Source organism: Populus alba, chromosome 11 (genome assembly GCF_005239225.2).
Source record: "Populus alba chromosome 11, ASM523922v2, whole genome shotgun sequence".
In the NCBI taxonomy this organism is placed as follows: Eukaryota; Viridiplantae; Streptophyta; class Magnoliopsida; order Malpighiales; family Salicaceae; genus Populus; species Populus alba.
In genome coordinates, this window is record NC_133294.1 from 17,082,972 (window position 1) to 17,101,612 (window position 18,641).

The 18,641-nt window shown below is 30.4% G+C and overlaps 1 long non-coding RNA gene across 1 annotated transcript in view; it reads right to left on the bottom strand.

The window, feature by feature from the left end:
- Positions 1-18,641, bottom strand: part of LOC140956172 (uncharacterized) — a 51,394-nt gene continuing 32,753 nt past the window's right edge. The window contains exon 2 of the long non-coding RNA XR_012171258.1: positions 1-254. This is a non-coding gene — a long non-coding RNA (uncharacterized lncRNA). The remainder of the gene's footprint in view (positions 255-18,641) is intronic.

Here is an 18,641-nt window from a genome sequence, read left to right on the forward strand (position 1 = left end):
TAGAATTCAATGCAGTGATTTATTATTGATACTGTATCACATAATACAAGGCTATTGCTTTACAATAGGAAAGAAGAATTCTGCAGATCTCCTATTCTTAGTAGGAAATATAATTACAATAGAAAGCTAATATACGTATCTCCTATTCTAAGTAGGAAACAAAATTACAATAGGGAAGCTAATATACGTATCTCCTATTCTAAGTAGGAGACTATGATCTTTGATCTCTCAACAAAGAGAACATTAGAAACCATCTCATTGGATTTTTTATTGTTCCATGTGAAGTCATTAAGCATTGCCAGAACTGGTCAACAAGGAACCACGATATCATATTATTATCGCTTGTTGTCAAAAGCTAACAGTATATGGTAATTTGAGTTATAGATGAAATATAGACATGAAATATCTGGAGAACCTTTCATTTGAAGACCCCCTCCCAACCTGAGACCATACCCACATGACACCATCCCATGGCCCGCTTCGATATACTATATCTGATCCTCTGCTGAAGATGTACCTGTGAAGCACCCTTGATATCCAATTTCATAAGGTATACGAGTCCTGCAGATGGAGCAAGCAATCTTGAAGACTTTTCCACGGAAGTCAAGAACCAATTCTGGGCCAGTTGTTAGGTCCCATCCTAGCTTTCATGGCCTGGTGCCAGATATAGTTGTTTGAAAAATATCATCACTGCCATATCTTTGACAACAAGATGTTTTGGACCTGTGCTGCAGGAGCTGTAAAGATTGGATTGTTTTGAGGTTGTGGATGGGTTGGAAGACAAGACAAATGTTCTTATTGAGTTCTGAAGAAATGACAATGCTTCCGTTTATGCTACTAAGGTGACTGCCCCAGATAAATCAGTGAGAGGGGAGTCCCTGGTTGGCCACCCCACAACTGTTTTGATCGGGAACATTGTTTAAACCATAATTATATCCCAGATAAATGGTTTCGGGATAGAATTCCAGGGACTAAAGAAGCCAAAAGCAAATGTGCCATTTGTCGAAACAATAGCTTCACTGCTATTTGTCTCTGAGAATCTGGCTGACAGGTTAAGAAGTCAGTGGCAGTTGAGGTCTTGAAGTTAGAAAGTGGTGAAAGCTAAGCAAAAGAAAGCGAAGAAAGACACTCCATGGATGATCCTAGTGGGAGCAAAGCAACTGACATTTCATCATTTTGCAGCTTGGATATTACATAAGTTCGTCGTGCAAGCCAAGTGTAGTGCATAAACTCAATAAAATACTTGCCCCATAATCAAATTTTTCATTCAAGGTCGACAGAATAAAGATGAAACTCTAGATGTTAATTTAAGAGGACTGCTAAACTTGGGCTACTTTCAAACCTGATTACTAAAATACAAAGTTCAAACTCAACAGACCGACAATTATGGATTCTCTAACCCCTTCCCATGAATGAGGAAAGGAAGCAAAACTATTGGAGCAATTGAGAATCTCGAAACTAATTTTAATCATGGAATATTTCAGACAACCAAGGAGAACGTTTAACTACTATTAACTACCTAAATACTTTATTTGTCTTGTCCTAGTTTCAATCAACTTCTAATTCTGATCACGAAACCAAGAGTGAGATGCAGGTTGTATCTAGGCATCGATATGACTCACAAAGGTCCAAGATAAATGGCAATTAGTATATGATGATGAGGGACAGACACAGAGAAATACAAATGAGGAAGACAAAAGGAAGAATGATGCTAGAAACAACCAAATAAAAGCCAAAAACAGCAAAAACCTTCTCTGGGCTTCATTCATTTTCAGGGTATTTTTCCTTCACCACCACTACATGCATGATCAGGTCAAAAAAATCATAATGGCAAAATAGGAACATCTGTAGCATCCAAGAACCATGTTCATTAGCATTGAAAAAATAAAACGAAAGTTGTTTCAAAATTTCTAGAGGAAGTTGAAAAGGCAGCAACAAACAACATAGAATCTTGCAATGATATAGGCAAGAGTACAGGAAAATACTCACAAGTTTGAAACAGCTTCTTGTTGATGGAAGGTTTAGCTTCAACCCTGTGGCAAGACATTCTTGAAATGACAGAGAGAATGTCAAAAGGACGGGGGAACAGAAACTCTTACCAAACCCAGCAGCTTGGACTGCTAGCTTAAAGCCTTTACTTACATGGGTGTTAAAGGACATTAGGCCCATGATATGATTTCATCCCAAACAAAAAATTATGATACATCAAACTAACAAAGCATTCCCAGTTTTTCCTTAGCATGTTATTGAATCCAAGCTTGCTTATCTTTCGGTTTCTTCTTAGAAATTTGATTATTAAAAAAAAAAGCTTATTTAAAAAAATTATAGTAATAAAGCTGTTATCATTCGTACTTACAAAATAAAAAAAAGATATATGTGATAGAAAAAATGAAAATTGAAAATATAATTTAAAAAAAAAGAGATATTTTTATTATTTTGAGTGGATAACATAGATGTGTTTTTTCTCTCATTCTTATATCTATCACTTTAGTATAATTGTAACTATTAACAAATCTAAATGGGTTATGTCTTGATTTTTATTTTATAATTTTTTTTTCTCTTTCAACATTTAATTAGTTAAAAATTAAATTTTAAAGTTTTTCAGATTTATTATTTCTGGTCAAATGATTCAAGTTACAAACTTATGAGTTAGCATGGTTTGACATCATTTTTTTTTTTTGCTTTTTTTTATTATTTGATATTAATTTTTTTTATTTGACATTAATTTTTTTTTTTTAAAACATGCTTGTGTTGACTGAATTTTTTTTCTTAATTTTTTTCATCTAAAATATAACGGATCACGGGTCACATATTTAGTTTGTAATTGGAACTTGAAAATCATATGATTTTTTTTATTTGTGATATTTGTCTTTTTTTTTCTCTCTTTTCTTTTTTGAGAAATTTTGAAGTGCCTAGGAAAGCCCATTAACAAAAGAGAAGGAATCACTTTCACTTAACTTTTCCATTGCATACCATGTAAGACCATGAAAGCCCATTAATTCTCAAACCTCCCTCATAGGCCCACCTAACCTAACTAAATTACTTCCTGTTATCAAATTGGCGCCAAAACACCCATTGAGTCCTTCCTTTCTGATGTGATATAAACAGAGATAATTTTGTGGTTCTCTAAGATGATTAGAGCTGTTGGGTTTTGGAATTTATGGCGAATAACAGTGGCTGAAGAAGAGGACAGCATGAAGGAGATGAATCAATGGTGGGATGAAAGTATGCCGGATAATGATGAAGTACGGGCAAAGCCATGTAATTTTGAAGAAGAAGCTGGGAAATTAAGCACTGAAGATAACACCACTGATTTAAATGGAAAGGTATAATTGTTGCCCTTAATTTCTTCTTTTGTCCTGCCAAGATTAGGAGCTTTTGACTCTTTCTTGATCATTCAGCCAATCTAATATTTTGTAATAAATTGTCGATTCTTTTTAATCATTCGATAGTTTGTGTTAAATTGGAGAGTGTTTTAATGTAATTTAGCATCTTGGGCCTATGGGCCTATTGTATGAACTATAAATTAAAAAATGGATATTCCAAACTAGTTATCAAAAGAAGATGCATTGATACACAAAAACTGTAAATCACAACAGCTAGTGAGGTATACCAAAATCTATGATTATACAACAGTATTTAACATTAATCTCAAGTTTGAAAAGCAAGGAATGCAAAGGACTATCAAGCCTGGCTCAGTAAGAACCTCCCAAGTCAACAATGCCGGCTTTGAGTGTTAGGATTATTAAAACCGATCAAATGGGCCCCCTTGACCATAATATGTTGTAAGAAAGCTCAGCTTGCACATCAAACTCCATAATCCACCAAACTTCCAAACTCGAGGTTGAATGCTGCAAGAGTAGTTGTTTTGGGTAAGTAGTTGAAACGTTTTTTTTTTAAATTTAATTTTTTTTTAATGTGTATAAATTGTTTTGGTATGTTGATATTAAAAATAATTTTTAAAAAATAAAAAAAATATTATTTTAATATATTTTCAAACAAAAAACATTTTAAAAATTAATCATTATCATTCTCAGACCTTATTTTAATAAAAAAAAAAACCTGAATTTTTTACTAAAATAACATTTTAAATATTTTTTTTTTTAAGTCGAACGAGTAGGTTGCATCTAATAAATATGCTTTAAAAAAATTCTTTCGTTTTCATATCACAGATTTGCCTTTTTTAGGTGGGGATAACACACTTATTTAAGCAACTATTATTACCTGAGCTTTCATAAAAGGGACAGCTATATATTCTCACCATTACAATTATACAATTATACAAAAACTTGACTATCGCAGCCAACTCCATCGTCGTCCAATTTAAGCGACATCCTAAACATGGTCTAGTAACAGATGGTGGCTAGCCACTATAGACACTTGTTAGCAAACTTTCTGGTTTCGGTTTCAATTCAAGCCAGCTTCCATAGACTAAAACTTAGGTATTTAGGTATTTTTTCATAATTTAAATATATTAATATAAAAAATTAAACATACTTAATTCTTTTTCTAGGATTCGGGTTTTTTTCCCCCTTTTGGCAGGGACCATGAAAACTGACAAGTAATGATATCGACCTATTCAAACAAGTGGATCCCACTTAACGGTAGGATCCAAAATACCAAATAATGGACGGCTAGTAAAAAAAAAGGACTCGTTCATACCCATGTCAATGTGATTATTAATTGCAATTAAAACAAAAAACATGTGTTCCATGCAGATTTTTTTTTTATTTACATGGATGTTCGGCTAGCTTGCGTACACCACAACTAATCTCACAGCTCACTGAACATCCTGCAAACCCAGTGGACATGTAAAGCACCGCAGGAGTGACAGGTATGCACGGTGAGATTTGAACTCTGGTGGGGTGGAAAGAAACAAGCCCCTTTTACCATTAGATCAAGAACTCAAAACATGTGTTCCATGCAAATCTTGACACAATACAATTTGGTTTTTTCTTGTCAATGTTCACTTGGGAGTTGAACAAGATGTCTTCGGCCTTTTTGGTCTTCAAACATGTCCTGGATGATCCACTATTATTCTTAGCAGGTAAGAATCATCAGGAACTGTGTAGACCAAGTATATTTCATCTGGATCATTTACAAAAGTGCTTTTGTATAAGCCCATCTGACTTCTCCATGGCCAAGGAGGAGATCTATCAATTGGCTTTGTACAATTATAGACAAAGATTTGCGGTGAGCCATTAGGGTTGATCCTAACTGAAAAGTCTCCAATCCCAGGGTCATCAGCTGATATATATGATGTTAGGAACCGATCAATTCCTAATTTTCGATCCAGCCCCAGTTTCATTCCAGGAAGCAGGATGTTCGTTGGATAATCGAAGCTTTGCCATACAATCTTTCTGCTTCTTTTCCTGATCAATATAAAATTCCCAGAATCCAAGAGTTGAGCTTCACAAGTATCATTTTCTTCCACTGAAACATTGGCAGACCACACTAGAAGCTTTTGGTCAACGTTACCATAGAGAACGAGGTTTCCATATTGGTTTATAAAGAGAAATCCAGAGGAACCAATGATTGGATCGTTCCTGTTTGCAACCCACACCACAGTTTGTTCTGGTTCTTTATGGTACCAAATTCCAAGATATCTATTGCTAGAACTACCTGACTGAAAAATCCCATTGCAAAAATTATTTCAATTCGGAGATAGATCAACGTCGCCTTCTTTAATGGTTTGGTTCGTCAAGGAGTCTAGGGATGTACAAGATGACAAATGGAGCATTAAAAGAGAAAAAAGCAGGAACAGTTTTTCAGATTCCATGATGGGTAACTGGATCTTGGCGTTTGGAAAGTGTTAAATTTTGCTTTGTGGAGAATGGATATGGCCTTCAGACAAGTCTCCAGAGAAGTTGCGTGACGGAAGTAGTTATTTTGGAATCATTCGTATAAGTTTGGTAGGTCTTTAAATGACTTACTCTTTTTCAACCTTCAAAGTCTAGTAAATAAGAAAAAAAAATTAAATCAACTTGAAAAAAAAGTTATGACATTTTCAAAATAGTAATTTCTATACTGAGATTATGGCTTCTAGAATTAAAATTTACGTCCATTATTATAAGATGATGCGCTGGATAAAAAACTCCCACGTCAGTCTACCCATGTTGGAAATAACTCGTTTTTCAGGAGGTTTCAAATTGTTCTTGTGTTTGATCTATAATTGCTCAATGAAGCTCTAAAAACTCCTTTCTTTTCTTCCCCTTAAAGATATATTAAAAAAAATACTAGAATAAGATCAGCTTTAGTTCTTTGTTAATATATGTTGTATCTATATAATCTTTAAATAATTCTACTTTATGATGATAGTAAATTTATAATTAAAAGGATCAATATAACCTAAATTAATAATTTAATTAATTTGTGGGCATCTTCTATGTTCTATTTACACTTAATTCTTAACCTATCAATTATGATCACTAATGATGACATTATTGTACATTGTTTATGCTATTATTATTATTCATAAGTTTTGGTTAGGTGATCATATATATATATAATTTATTTTTCTTTTGTTATTTTTTTTTTTCACTCTGGATCGTTTTTGTTTTCTGAGTTTTTTTAGAAACTGATTATGGGTTCTTGATAAATAATTAGAGTTGTCAGTGTCCACAAAAAAATTAAGGAAGGATTTGATCTTCCATGTGTTTGGGTCTGACAAATTCTAAGCTATGTGCTTTTCTAACTTTTTTTTTTTCGTGTTTTCTTGTGGTATGGCTTGTTGATTCTCTTTTTTGCTTCATGATCTTAGGAGGTTTTTTTAATATTGTAAGATTTCTCTTGCTTTCTTAATTTATTGTATTTTGTTGCACTCTATTTTTTTCTAAATCTGTATTGAGTTTTGAGCATAGCATGTGTTGTTATTTATTTTGGACCTCACATAAACATACAAAAAAAAATTTTAAAAATGAAAAAAAATATACAATGCAATGGGAAAGAACATGAAAAATATCCAGAAAATTACCAACAAATTAGTTGGGGGAGAATCAAAATATCCAAAGTTTAAAAAATTTGACAGTTTCAATTTTGAATTCATGAAGGCCCTATTAACAAATAATTCAATTTGGGAGGAAAAAATCAAAAATTAGATGTTATAACTCATTTGGAAATTTTCAAGGTTTAAATTGGTATTTAATTAAGGGCTTAATTGCAATGAAAATTAGTTTTAAAAGTTCAATTTAGATTTTTAATGGGAAGAAATTGAAAATCTGAGGGTTCAAATTTTTGGATATGAAGACTTTTGGGCTTTCTTGATATATATATATAATATATATATTAATTAAAAAAATTTGAGATCACTTGAGTATTAAAGCAAAAAAAAATTATTTGTTCAATTAATTGTTTTTTTATATATACAAAATTTTAAGATGAAAAAAACTTTAATTGATGTATTAAAATTAATATATACTCAAAATAAAGAAGTCGAAGGTGCTCAGAGGTATAATTTGAACATGCAATAAGATTAAAATAAGAAGCAATTTAAAACTCGTTTACGAGTTTTTTCTAATCAAATAAGACTAATGAAGGAGTTGGTTTTTTTCAAATACACAACTTTAATATTAATTAGTATAACTTACAATTTCCATGGGATTAGATATGCTATAACTTTGGTAAAAAGATTTTGAGGGTAAAAAGTTTCATACCAATCATAGGTTCAAAAAGGGGCCAAAAAAATTACTATTTAGGAAATTTTTATATTTTTCTTAGTTCATTTATTAGATTTTTTTTCTATTTAGATTAATTTTTTTTTAATATCTTTATTTAAGATGTTTTCCTAGTTTTCTTTATTACTTTATTATTTTCCTTTATTTTTCTGATTTTATTGTTAGTTTAGGTTAAGTTTTAGGTTTATTGAAGGATTGCAAAAAAGTGATAGATTATTTGAAAAAAAATATTCCAGTTATAAAATTATAAATTAGGATTTTTTATTGAATTTTGTTTTAGCCATATTTGTATTTTTATTTTTTTGTTGTTTTTTTGTGTACTTTCATTTCCATCAAACAGTATATAAAACTTTCATTCAAATTTTATTAAATTGGAATATTTCTCTTCAAGTAATCTTCTAAAATACAAGATAAAAATCCTATTTAATACTAGAAAAAACATCTTAAACAAAACTGAAAAAAATAATAAAATAGTTTAAAAACTAAGGAGAATTTTTTTAAAAAATCAACTACGTAAATATTGCAAATCCCAAAACAATAATTTCTTAGATTTATTTGAAAGCCTTTCCCACATTTGGATTGATAAAAATTTTTACCTTATAATTAATACATAAAGGCACAAAAGTTTAACCTAAATTCAATGATTGAATTAAAAGGTATACGCATTAAAATAAGTTTGTATTAAAAAAAAATAGTCTACTACATCAATGACATAGCTTGAAAGAAAACACTACCAGCGTACCCCAGTGGCTTTTCAAAAAACATCAATGATTTCCTTTTCTAGTGGTGCCTAAATTTTTTTTTTTTCAAAAAAAAAAAGCCTCGCCTGTACTAGTTTTTTCATTTTATTTAAACCTAACACCATAGAAACCAACTGTTTTATTGTTGATTGACACGGTTTGATCAAAGAATTCTAGTCTTTACCAAAATTTAGTTATGTAGAATTTGTTTCCCATAAAAATATAGAGAGACTTAATATCACGCCTCAAACCAAACTCATGAAATTATTTCAATGTGCATGAAAGAAATTTGAACTACAAAAATAAAAATTATATTTAAAATAATATTTCAATTAAAAGAAAATACATTGGAATCATTAAATTAATCAAGTCTAATATAAATGTAACTTTAAAGTCAAATAAAAAACAAAATGTAGTGAATCAAAGATAATAAATTGATTTAATTATTTTAACTATTAAAGTCTAGAAATGAACTATAAACTTCCAAAACAACTAGATGACATTCTAAAGCCTTTTCTAAATTAAATAAGAGGTGAGCACATACTATAACAACTCATTTGCTTTAACTAGATCAAATATGTTCAAAACTTAATAAAATTAATACTACTATATTATTCCGATAATTTTATCTAAATTTACCCCATGTTTGAAAATATTATAATATTTTGCCCATGTTTTATACTACATGTCGAAATATTTATAGTATTTTTTGTCCATATTTATATATATAAAATATCTTGGATGTTATTTGTTTTATGTTTTGAACGTTACTTTTGGATGTAAGATTAAAAAAATGAGTAATTTACTTATAAAAATTCAGACTCTGTTCCAGCCAATGTTCGAATATTGATATATTTGGCATTGATCCGATATTTTTTTAAGCTAGAACTTTGAGTTGTATTGGTCGAAATGAAGTGAATTCTATTATAATTTAGAAAGTAACATTCCATACCTTTTTATATATATATGGCAAAAAGAAAAAAAAAGAGCTTTGAAATCACAACCTTCAAAAAAACAAGTCTCTCATTTTGCTAATTTTGACCTTAGATCATTCTGACTTGAATATCTTGAGTTAGAGAAGTCTATTTGATGTAATCTCAATTTTTTTTTTTTTTACTTAAAGACCTATCAACCTACCAAATTTCACCAAAAAAAAAGAAAGAAGCTCATATGAGAGATATGATATTTCTAAGACAACCTATAAATTCTATTAACAAAACCAAGTTTTGTGAAGAAATAAGTCTTAAACATTGAAACCAACATGAACAATGTATTTTTTCATATGAAAAAGGTTTTTATTTGAGCAAATTAAACTTCAATGAATTCCAAAGTCAAAGCTTGAAGATTTTATGGCAAGATTGTTTTTCCTTCTTTATAAGAAAGTAGTTATTGTATTACTTAAATAAAGAATGTCTATGTTCGAAATGAATTTTTATTATTATTTAGGATACAAACGGACTACTAGGAATGTGAGGATTTATGGTTTCCTATCATATAAAGAGAGAGAGAGAGAGAGAGAGAGAGAGAGAGAGAGAGAGAGAGAGAGAGAGAGAGAGATGAGAGAGAGAGAGAGAGAGAGAGAGGAGAGAGAGACGGAGGTGGCTAAAAAAAAGAAAATAAACTCTCATCTTTTTTTCCTACACTCAAAATTATGTTTTCATCCTTTCTTTTTCCTTAGATTTCTTTATAGTAATACAAGACTACGTTATTTTTTCTTTGTTGAAAGGATGCAGAAGCCTTCATATTTTAAAAAAACTATGAGATCTATTTTTATCTTTTCTTTTCCAGTTTATATGATGAGTATGAATGTTTTTTCTATGCTTTTTTTTCTATGATTGTTTAGTTTGATATGATTAAAACGGACTCTAAGTTATTATTTGCTAACCAATCTATTGCTAAGTTTTCTATCAAAAAAATTGGAGTTGTGATATTTAACTTGTGAAGCCGACTAAGTTTAATATATTATGAAAGATCTATGCCTATTTAATTTTAGGAAAAACATTTAATTTAAATTTGAACATAGATTGCAGACAGTTATGTTGTCTAGATTTTCTCAACCTATCTAGATCTTAAGGCTGTTGGTTGAATTAAATTTGCTAGTGCGGACGCAATGGTTGTTTAATGGTTAGGTTAGTTATATTGTGGATTGGTTAATTGATTAATATTAAAAAAAGATAAATATTCAGAATATAAATTAACGAATCGTTTCAATAATCAATTTTTATTTATGTCGTTGGACATTTACTTGAAATGTTTTTCTCATAATAAGTTTTTGGTTTATTTAACTTAGTTTGATTACTTTATTTTGTTTACCCTAATATAGCTTAGATAATCTCAACCCCCTAACTTTGAATCATTTAGCATAAAGACCCAAACTAGATCTTTCTCTTGGGATCGATCATTTGTTTGCTTTATATATATCTTATTTGTTTAAACTATGATAATTAATTTGTGTGATCACGATATCACAGTACAAATAAATATAGCTTAAAATATATTCAAAGAACTTTTGCAATCATAAACATATTTTTATAAAATACTTAACATTATTTACAAAATCATTTACATGCATGATTCACCTAATTTACAAAACAATAATTATTTGAAAAACTCATTTTGTACATAAATATATATTTTCTAACTTAAAATAATTAACCAAAAGTGATGAAATATTACTTGTGTGTTACACAAATCAAATATTAGTCTTAGAGACAACCAAGCACTCCTAACAATAACAATCATTATAAATTATATGCTCACTGATATCCAATATGATATATGAGCTTGTTTCTAATTCCTAATTTAATAAAAAAAAAAATTAATTACATCACTTGCTTAAATGACCCTATAATTCCCATGAAAAAATCACCCAATACTAGAACCATGTTATTACAACCAACTATTTTTCTTATAAAATATCAATTTTTAATAATTAAATACCAAAAATCACCCAATACTAGAACCATGTATTACAACCCCCTATTTTACTTTAAAACAATATCTTATTTTTAAATAATTAAATACCAAAAATAATTATATAAAACATATCACTATTATGGTTCAAATTTAATAACATTATACAATCTATTAGAAAAGGATAATAAATATTTTTATTTCAACTAAAACAATATTATAAGTATAATTAAAGTGGAGGTGTCAAAAATTATTAAGTGCAACTATTTTTTTCAAAATAATTTATTTAGTAAATAAATTAATTCATATACAAATCAAGTTCTTATGAAATACTTTTCAACTTATTCAAATTCTACATGAAAAGAAATTAATAGTAGTCTATTAAAATGTTTTTAAACTTAATTATAAAAGTTATTCATCACTCTTCAAAATAAATTTTAGTTATTAACTAACTAAAATTTCACTAATAAAAAATACTTTTTAAAAAAATACTCAAAAAAAATATTAGAAGCACTCTAAATTTCCTTAGCAACATGTTCAATAGAAACAACAATTTTTAGGGTTATAAAATATTCAAGGAGAATTGCACTCTTTAATTAAAAAAAAATATTCCAATTGACTTGCATTTGACTATCATAATTTTTAATCCACAAGTTTGATTTGGGCAAGTGACCCTTCAAATCAAAGAACTTACAACATATTATAATTAGGTATTAAATTCCAACCAAAACAATCATTGGAAGACCATAATCCGACACTCTAAAATTTTATTTTTTTTTCAAATCTCTTAATTTCATTATTACTTCAAATTAATCTACTAAAAACATGTAAAATCACTTGTAATGACTTCCTATTAATCTATGACACCATTAGTATTATACCATGTCCTTAAAAGTAATTAAAAACATAATATCATAAGAAATATAATTCCTAAACCTTTCTCAATAACCCTAAAATGCATAAAAAAACTCAATTAAAATATATGGATAGAAAACATGTACCTCAAATTGGTAAAAATAAATAAATAAAGATTTTTGGCTGTAAATCAAAACCTTCTCCTTGAGCTTCCTATCCTTCTTGGTATTTGATGTGGGTTTTAATCATTTGACAGATGAGTGTAAGTGCTATAGAGTTTTATTTTATTTTTTACCCTTTAAATTATTATGTAATTACTAATATATTTATTGTACTATAATACCCTTAATTAACAAAAAAATAGAAATCTAATTTATTATTTTTTTATTATTATTACTATTTTTATTTCTTTCACACTTTAAAATGAAGAAAAATTGAGCCTAGGTCAACTTGGAAATGACAATGAATTTCATTTATACATATCACATGACAAATTGACAAAAACAAATTCTTTATATAAAACTTAGCTTTGCTTTCAGAGTACTTTGACACTTGCATTGGGATCAATATTCTTATAAATATAATTTATTTATTTTTTAAAACTCTAGTTTCCAATTACTTCTTACTTTCCAAAACACAAATTATTGAATCAAAATATTTACATATTTCCTACAATTCTCTCTCTCCAAGGGTACAGGACATTATTGGCGAACAGTCTCATAGCCATGGAGAGGCCAGATGCCATTATACAAGGAAAACTTTGTAAGTCTATATATACACCTGTTGATGTACATTTCAATCTGTGTATGAACTCAAGGGTTTTGTGAAGGTAGAAAAAGTACCGTCACAAGTATGAATCGTTTCATTGCGCTGCAATACTCCAGGAAGAGAAAAGGATGTATTAGATATGATCTGTATATTCGAGTCGTTGCACTTAAATTACTACTTGTTTTTGCGCAGAATTTCCCATAAAAACTTACTATTTTCAGAAACATTTTCATAAACAAAAAATATTAGTGAGAAAAGGGCGTTCTGATCTTCAAAGTTATTGTCTTTGTTCTGTTTCAATCACAATTGAGTTCTCTGTACTGTTCTCATTCTCATGTAGAATGCAAGGGCATCAAATGGCTCTCTTGAAAAGGAATTGCTGGACCGTTCTTGTTCCAACTCATTTTCTTTATCTAAATTAATTTTTTTTGAACAATAATCAATTTTTCTTTTATCTTTATGCAACTCATTTAAAATATTGTGTTTCCTTAAATTCTAATCATTTTAGAAAATCACTCTTATTGAAATTAAGATCCTCGAGAAATTTAGCATTTTTTCCTTAACTATCCATGTATTTTTGAGAAGAAAAAATAAAACATATATCCTTTAGGACTTTAAAGTTCGCTATATAACCAATGAATATTCACTAGTTGTTCTTGGATCTTAATTTCTATAGTTGAGATTATTAATCCTTACCTCAACAAGACAACCATATACATTTGTATGATTTAAATTAGGCTTCCATCTATTTCATAATTCAAAAGGTGTTTTAGACACAACATTAGGGTGAAACCCTATTTTAAAATTATACACAACAATCTTTAATTCTAAACTCTCATAAGATAATGGTAGATTTAAAAGTTACTATTCATGTTCCTTACCATGTCTATAAGGGTATGGTTCCTTCTTTCAACTACATTATCCTATTGTGATGTGTCAGACATTGTATATTGTGCGATAATGCCATCTCTTTTAAGGCACTTTTGCAAACGAACCTTATATTTATTCTTTTTTTATGTATCTATCATAATAACTCTCCATCTCTATTTGACCTTAACAAATCTTTATGGTATTTGTTTTTTCCCACCTTAACCTTATAGGTCTTAAAAACATCTAATGCTTCGGCTTTATTCAATAAAAGACAAAGATGCATAAATCTATTAGAATAATCATCAATAAATGAGGTACAATATCTTTGTTCATTTAAGCATATCGTATTAACTGGTCCATAAATGTCAGTACATATAATTTAAAAACATTTCGAGCTTCTCGTAGCATCTTTAATGGTCTTGTTAGTTTGCTATCCCTTTATGAGGAAACCATGATTGGACTAAAGAGATTGGGAGCAATATTAAGTGTTTAGTCAGAAAGGATCCTTAATGGGCTCAACTAAAGTGAAGTTAGGATATCGAGAGCAAATATTAGAGGCACAACAACTTGATGATGAGGTGTTAAAAGTAAGAATCAAACTGGAATCGGGGGGTGAAACTCTTTTTTTGAATGGGTGATGATGGATTAGTGATGTCTTGGGGCGACGTATGTATATGCCTGACAACAAAGCCCTTAAACAAAAGTTACTACGAGAGGCTCACGAGTCTAAATTCACTGTACATCCAGGTAGTACTAAGATGTACCAGGATCTGAAACAGTACTACTGGTGGCTAAATATGAGAAAAGAAGTGGCTAGTTATGTGGCAAAATATAGTATTTGCTAACAAGTAAAAGTAGAACACCGAAAACTGGCAGGGCTACTACAACCATTACCAGTCCTTGAGTGGAAGTGGGAGATGATCACAATGGACTTTGTGTCGAGACTACCCAGAGGAAAGAGGGGAAATGATGCAATTTGGGTCATTGTGGATCGACTAACTAAGTCTGCCCTTTTCCTACAGTAAAGAATGACAGATTCCAGTTGGCAAGTTGGCTAAGAATTTATTGTGAACGAAGTTGTAAGGCTTCATGGAGTCCCAACATCAATTGTTTCAGACGGAGACCCAAGATTTACTTCACATCTCTGGCCGAGCATACAACATGCTTTGGGAACAAATTTGAGTATCAGTACTGCCTTTCATCCACAAACTGATGGCCAATCTGAGAGAGTTATTTAGATCTTAGAAGATTTATTGAGGGCATATGCTTTGGAATTTGGTGGAAACTGGGAGGAGCACCTATCACTAGTAGAATTCACGTATAACAACAGTTATCAGACAACAATAAGAATGGCCCCATTTGAAGCTCTTTATGGCAGAAAGTGTAGGACACCCTTGTGTTTGGAAGAAGTTGGGGACAAAAAGCTGTATGGGGCAGAATTAGTGCAAATCACTACTAAAAAAGTACGGATTATTAAGGATCGAATGAAGGCGGCTCAGGATAGGCAGAAGAAGTATGCAGATATTCAAAGAAGACCACTTGAATTTTGTCCTGGAGATAAAGTATTTCTGAAGGTAGCACCATGGAAGCACATGCTGAGATTTGGTATGAAGGGAAAGTTAGCCTCGAGGTTCATTGGACCATTTGAAATCCAAAAATGTATCAGACTTGTAGCATATGAAATAAACTTTCCCTCACAGTTGGCCAAGGTTCACAATGTATTCCATGTTTCTTTACTGCGAAAAGTCGATGTAGACCCTTCGAGAGTGTTACCTCAAGTGCCAGTGGAGGTAAAAGAAGACTTAACACTTGAGGTAAGACCGATAAAGATACTCGATTAGGGCGAGAAAGAACTTCGTAATAAGAAAGTTCCCATCATCAGAGTCTTATGGCAAAGCTCACAAATCAAGGAAGAGACATGGGAGACAGAATCAGAAATGAGACGAAAATTCCCCGACTTGTTTACAAATTCAGGTACATTACTCAAATTTTGAGGACAACATTTCTATTAGGAGGGGAGAATGTAAACCCCAAGAAAAAAATAAATAAATAAACGTGAAGAAATTCATGCATATGGTTAAATAAAAAAATAGAAATTCAAAAATTTTTGAATATGAATTTCTGGGTGAAATAATTCGAGATAGTATAATGAACTCGGTACTGTTGAGGGTTGGATTTAATTGAAGAGAAAAAAAGAAATAATAATAATAATACACTTTAGGGAAAAAGGGAGCCTAAATGCAAATAAGGGAAAATATAGAGTATAAACACTCTCTCCTCACCAAAACAAAATCGGTAGGAACCATAAGGAGAGAGGATAGAGATTTTTATACCCCATTTTTGAGAAATCAAGAGAGAAACATATAACATTTCAAGAACCATTCAGGATTTTAGATCTTATAGATGGGATAACCACTTGAGATTCAAATGATTTACTAAGAAATTGAACAAGAAAAAAAAGAAATGAGGGAGTTGAAAATCTTCAACTGGTTGAAAGATCAAGATCTAATTTGTACCGGGTAAGGTATTCTAAACATGATTTAAGAAATATATATATATCATTTTTTAAATTCGATAAAGAATTGATGCTTTGATATTGAATCATAGGTTAGGGTTCTTAGACATAAATTGGGGAAAAAGTATTTATTGTTGAGATTAAGTTAATTTGTGTGTGTGGCATGTAGTTTAAGAAAGTATTGTGTGAAGGGAAGGGGAAGACAACTCTGGACAGACTTGTCTCCTGACTTCCGATGAGATTTTGAATAGAAGGATGAGGGAATTAGGATTGGATTCCTGATAAAAAATGTAGATTTGAATGTTAGCTAACCAAGGAAACTGGTCTTGCTCAATTTGGAGATGTAGAACTCCAGTTATGGGTTACCAACTGAAACTAAGTCGTGACTGATTATGTAGGGTAGCAAGACTGATTAGTTGATGAGCAATTTTGACCATCTTAGAGGCAGAACTGGGTTCACCTTCCTCAGATAATCGGTAGCCTCATGTCTTAGCTTTCTAACGAGATAAATCTCACTTAAAATAGAGTTTTAGAACTTTAGATATAGTTAAAAACCTGATGAGTGTTCGGACAGTGACAGTTCAAATTCAGACAGTGAAAGTTGGAAATTGGACAGTGACAATTCAAAGTTAGACAGTGACAGTTCAAAGTTAGACAGTGACACTTGGAAATTGGACATTAACAATAGACTTTCACGTGAATACTATAAATAAGAATATAAAAGAATTGAGTCATACAAACGCTTACACGTTGAGATACTAACTCTGAATATATATATGAGATATATATGTATGTTATTATGAGGAAATGAACATGCATAGAAAGTAACATATGAATAATGGATAAATATGAATTCTCTATAATATCGGCTTGAAGGAATCATAACAAAAAAAAAAACTTCCTTGTGATTCAGGAGGAGCAACCAGGATTGGATCTTCTGTAAGGGGAGGTCGCGAGACAGGCAAAGTAGGTGCGTGATTTTCCTCCTATTTGCATTTATATAATTTAAAATTTTTCTGGTGTATGCAATTATAGTAAATGTCGTGTTCAATGTAAATAAAATCTAGCGTAAATACAAGATTGACTTCGGCTAATGGCATCCGTGATAGGATTGCCGAGATGTGAATTACAAGATTAGCTTCGGCTAATGGCATCCGTGATAGGATTGCCGGGATGTGATTTACAAGATTACACTTTGCAAGGTCACCCAATGTATGCAAGTAAATAAGATTATTCAACTGAGAATATACAAATAATTGTTAATTGGGTTTAAAAGATTTACCAAAAAAATATAAGTTCCTTGTTAGAATTCTCATGGATTCGATAGAAAGTTAATACTTCGTTCGTATTCATTACATGAGCATACATATATTCTTTATCAACATAATGGTATGTTTATTTATGTAACAGGTCCATCAAACATCCAGGAAGATCATTAGTTTAGGACTCTACTTTATGAAGCTTATGTAAACATTTAACTTAAACAAAAGGGAATTAACGTGTTATGTAGTATACTTTTGTGTAAACCTTGATGTATTTCAAAAAGTTCAGCTTAGCATTTAGTATTTTAGTTATCTTGTAATTAACCCTTTTGAAACATTTAGGGACACTTATTATGTTGTAAATACTTTCTTTGCATGTTAGTATTCCTTTTCTTTTAAATTTTATGATATGATGTTTGGACTATGTTCATATTGATCTTACTCGTAAGATATATATATATATATATATATATATATATATATATATATATATATATATATATTGTGTTGAATTATGAGGTTTGATATAAGGTACGAAATTATGGGACCTTGTGATGGTGGGTTGATTGAGTAAACTGATAGTAGTCGATAACTTGGGATGTCCTAAATGCAAACGAAACTCTGTAGAATTTTTGAAAAAAAAAAAAAAATTACCCTTAAATAAAGAGGATATGTTAGAACTTTTTACATTGATCGAGTCGAACTATTACAACATTAATGGGTGTAATGAGAAAAACATAAGATATAAAGAAAGAAATGATTGAAAGAAAGATTTATTAGCTATTGATATGATTATTATAAAACATATCCTTAAATGAGGAAAATTTATGAGATGAGTCTGTGACTGCAGAAGGGCCACCGGTGTGGTGCAACAGCAGCAACAGGGAAGCACGAGTAGAGCTTCTACTGCAGGTAGGTGACTTTCACCTTCCTTTTAAATAATGTTGAATAATAAAAATACTTTACCATGAATGTTACTGTATTGTGTTAATTCAAATATCAGATTGCCAAATGCTTAAATGTTGACAAATGGTTGATTAGCTTC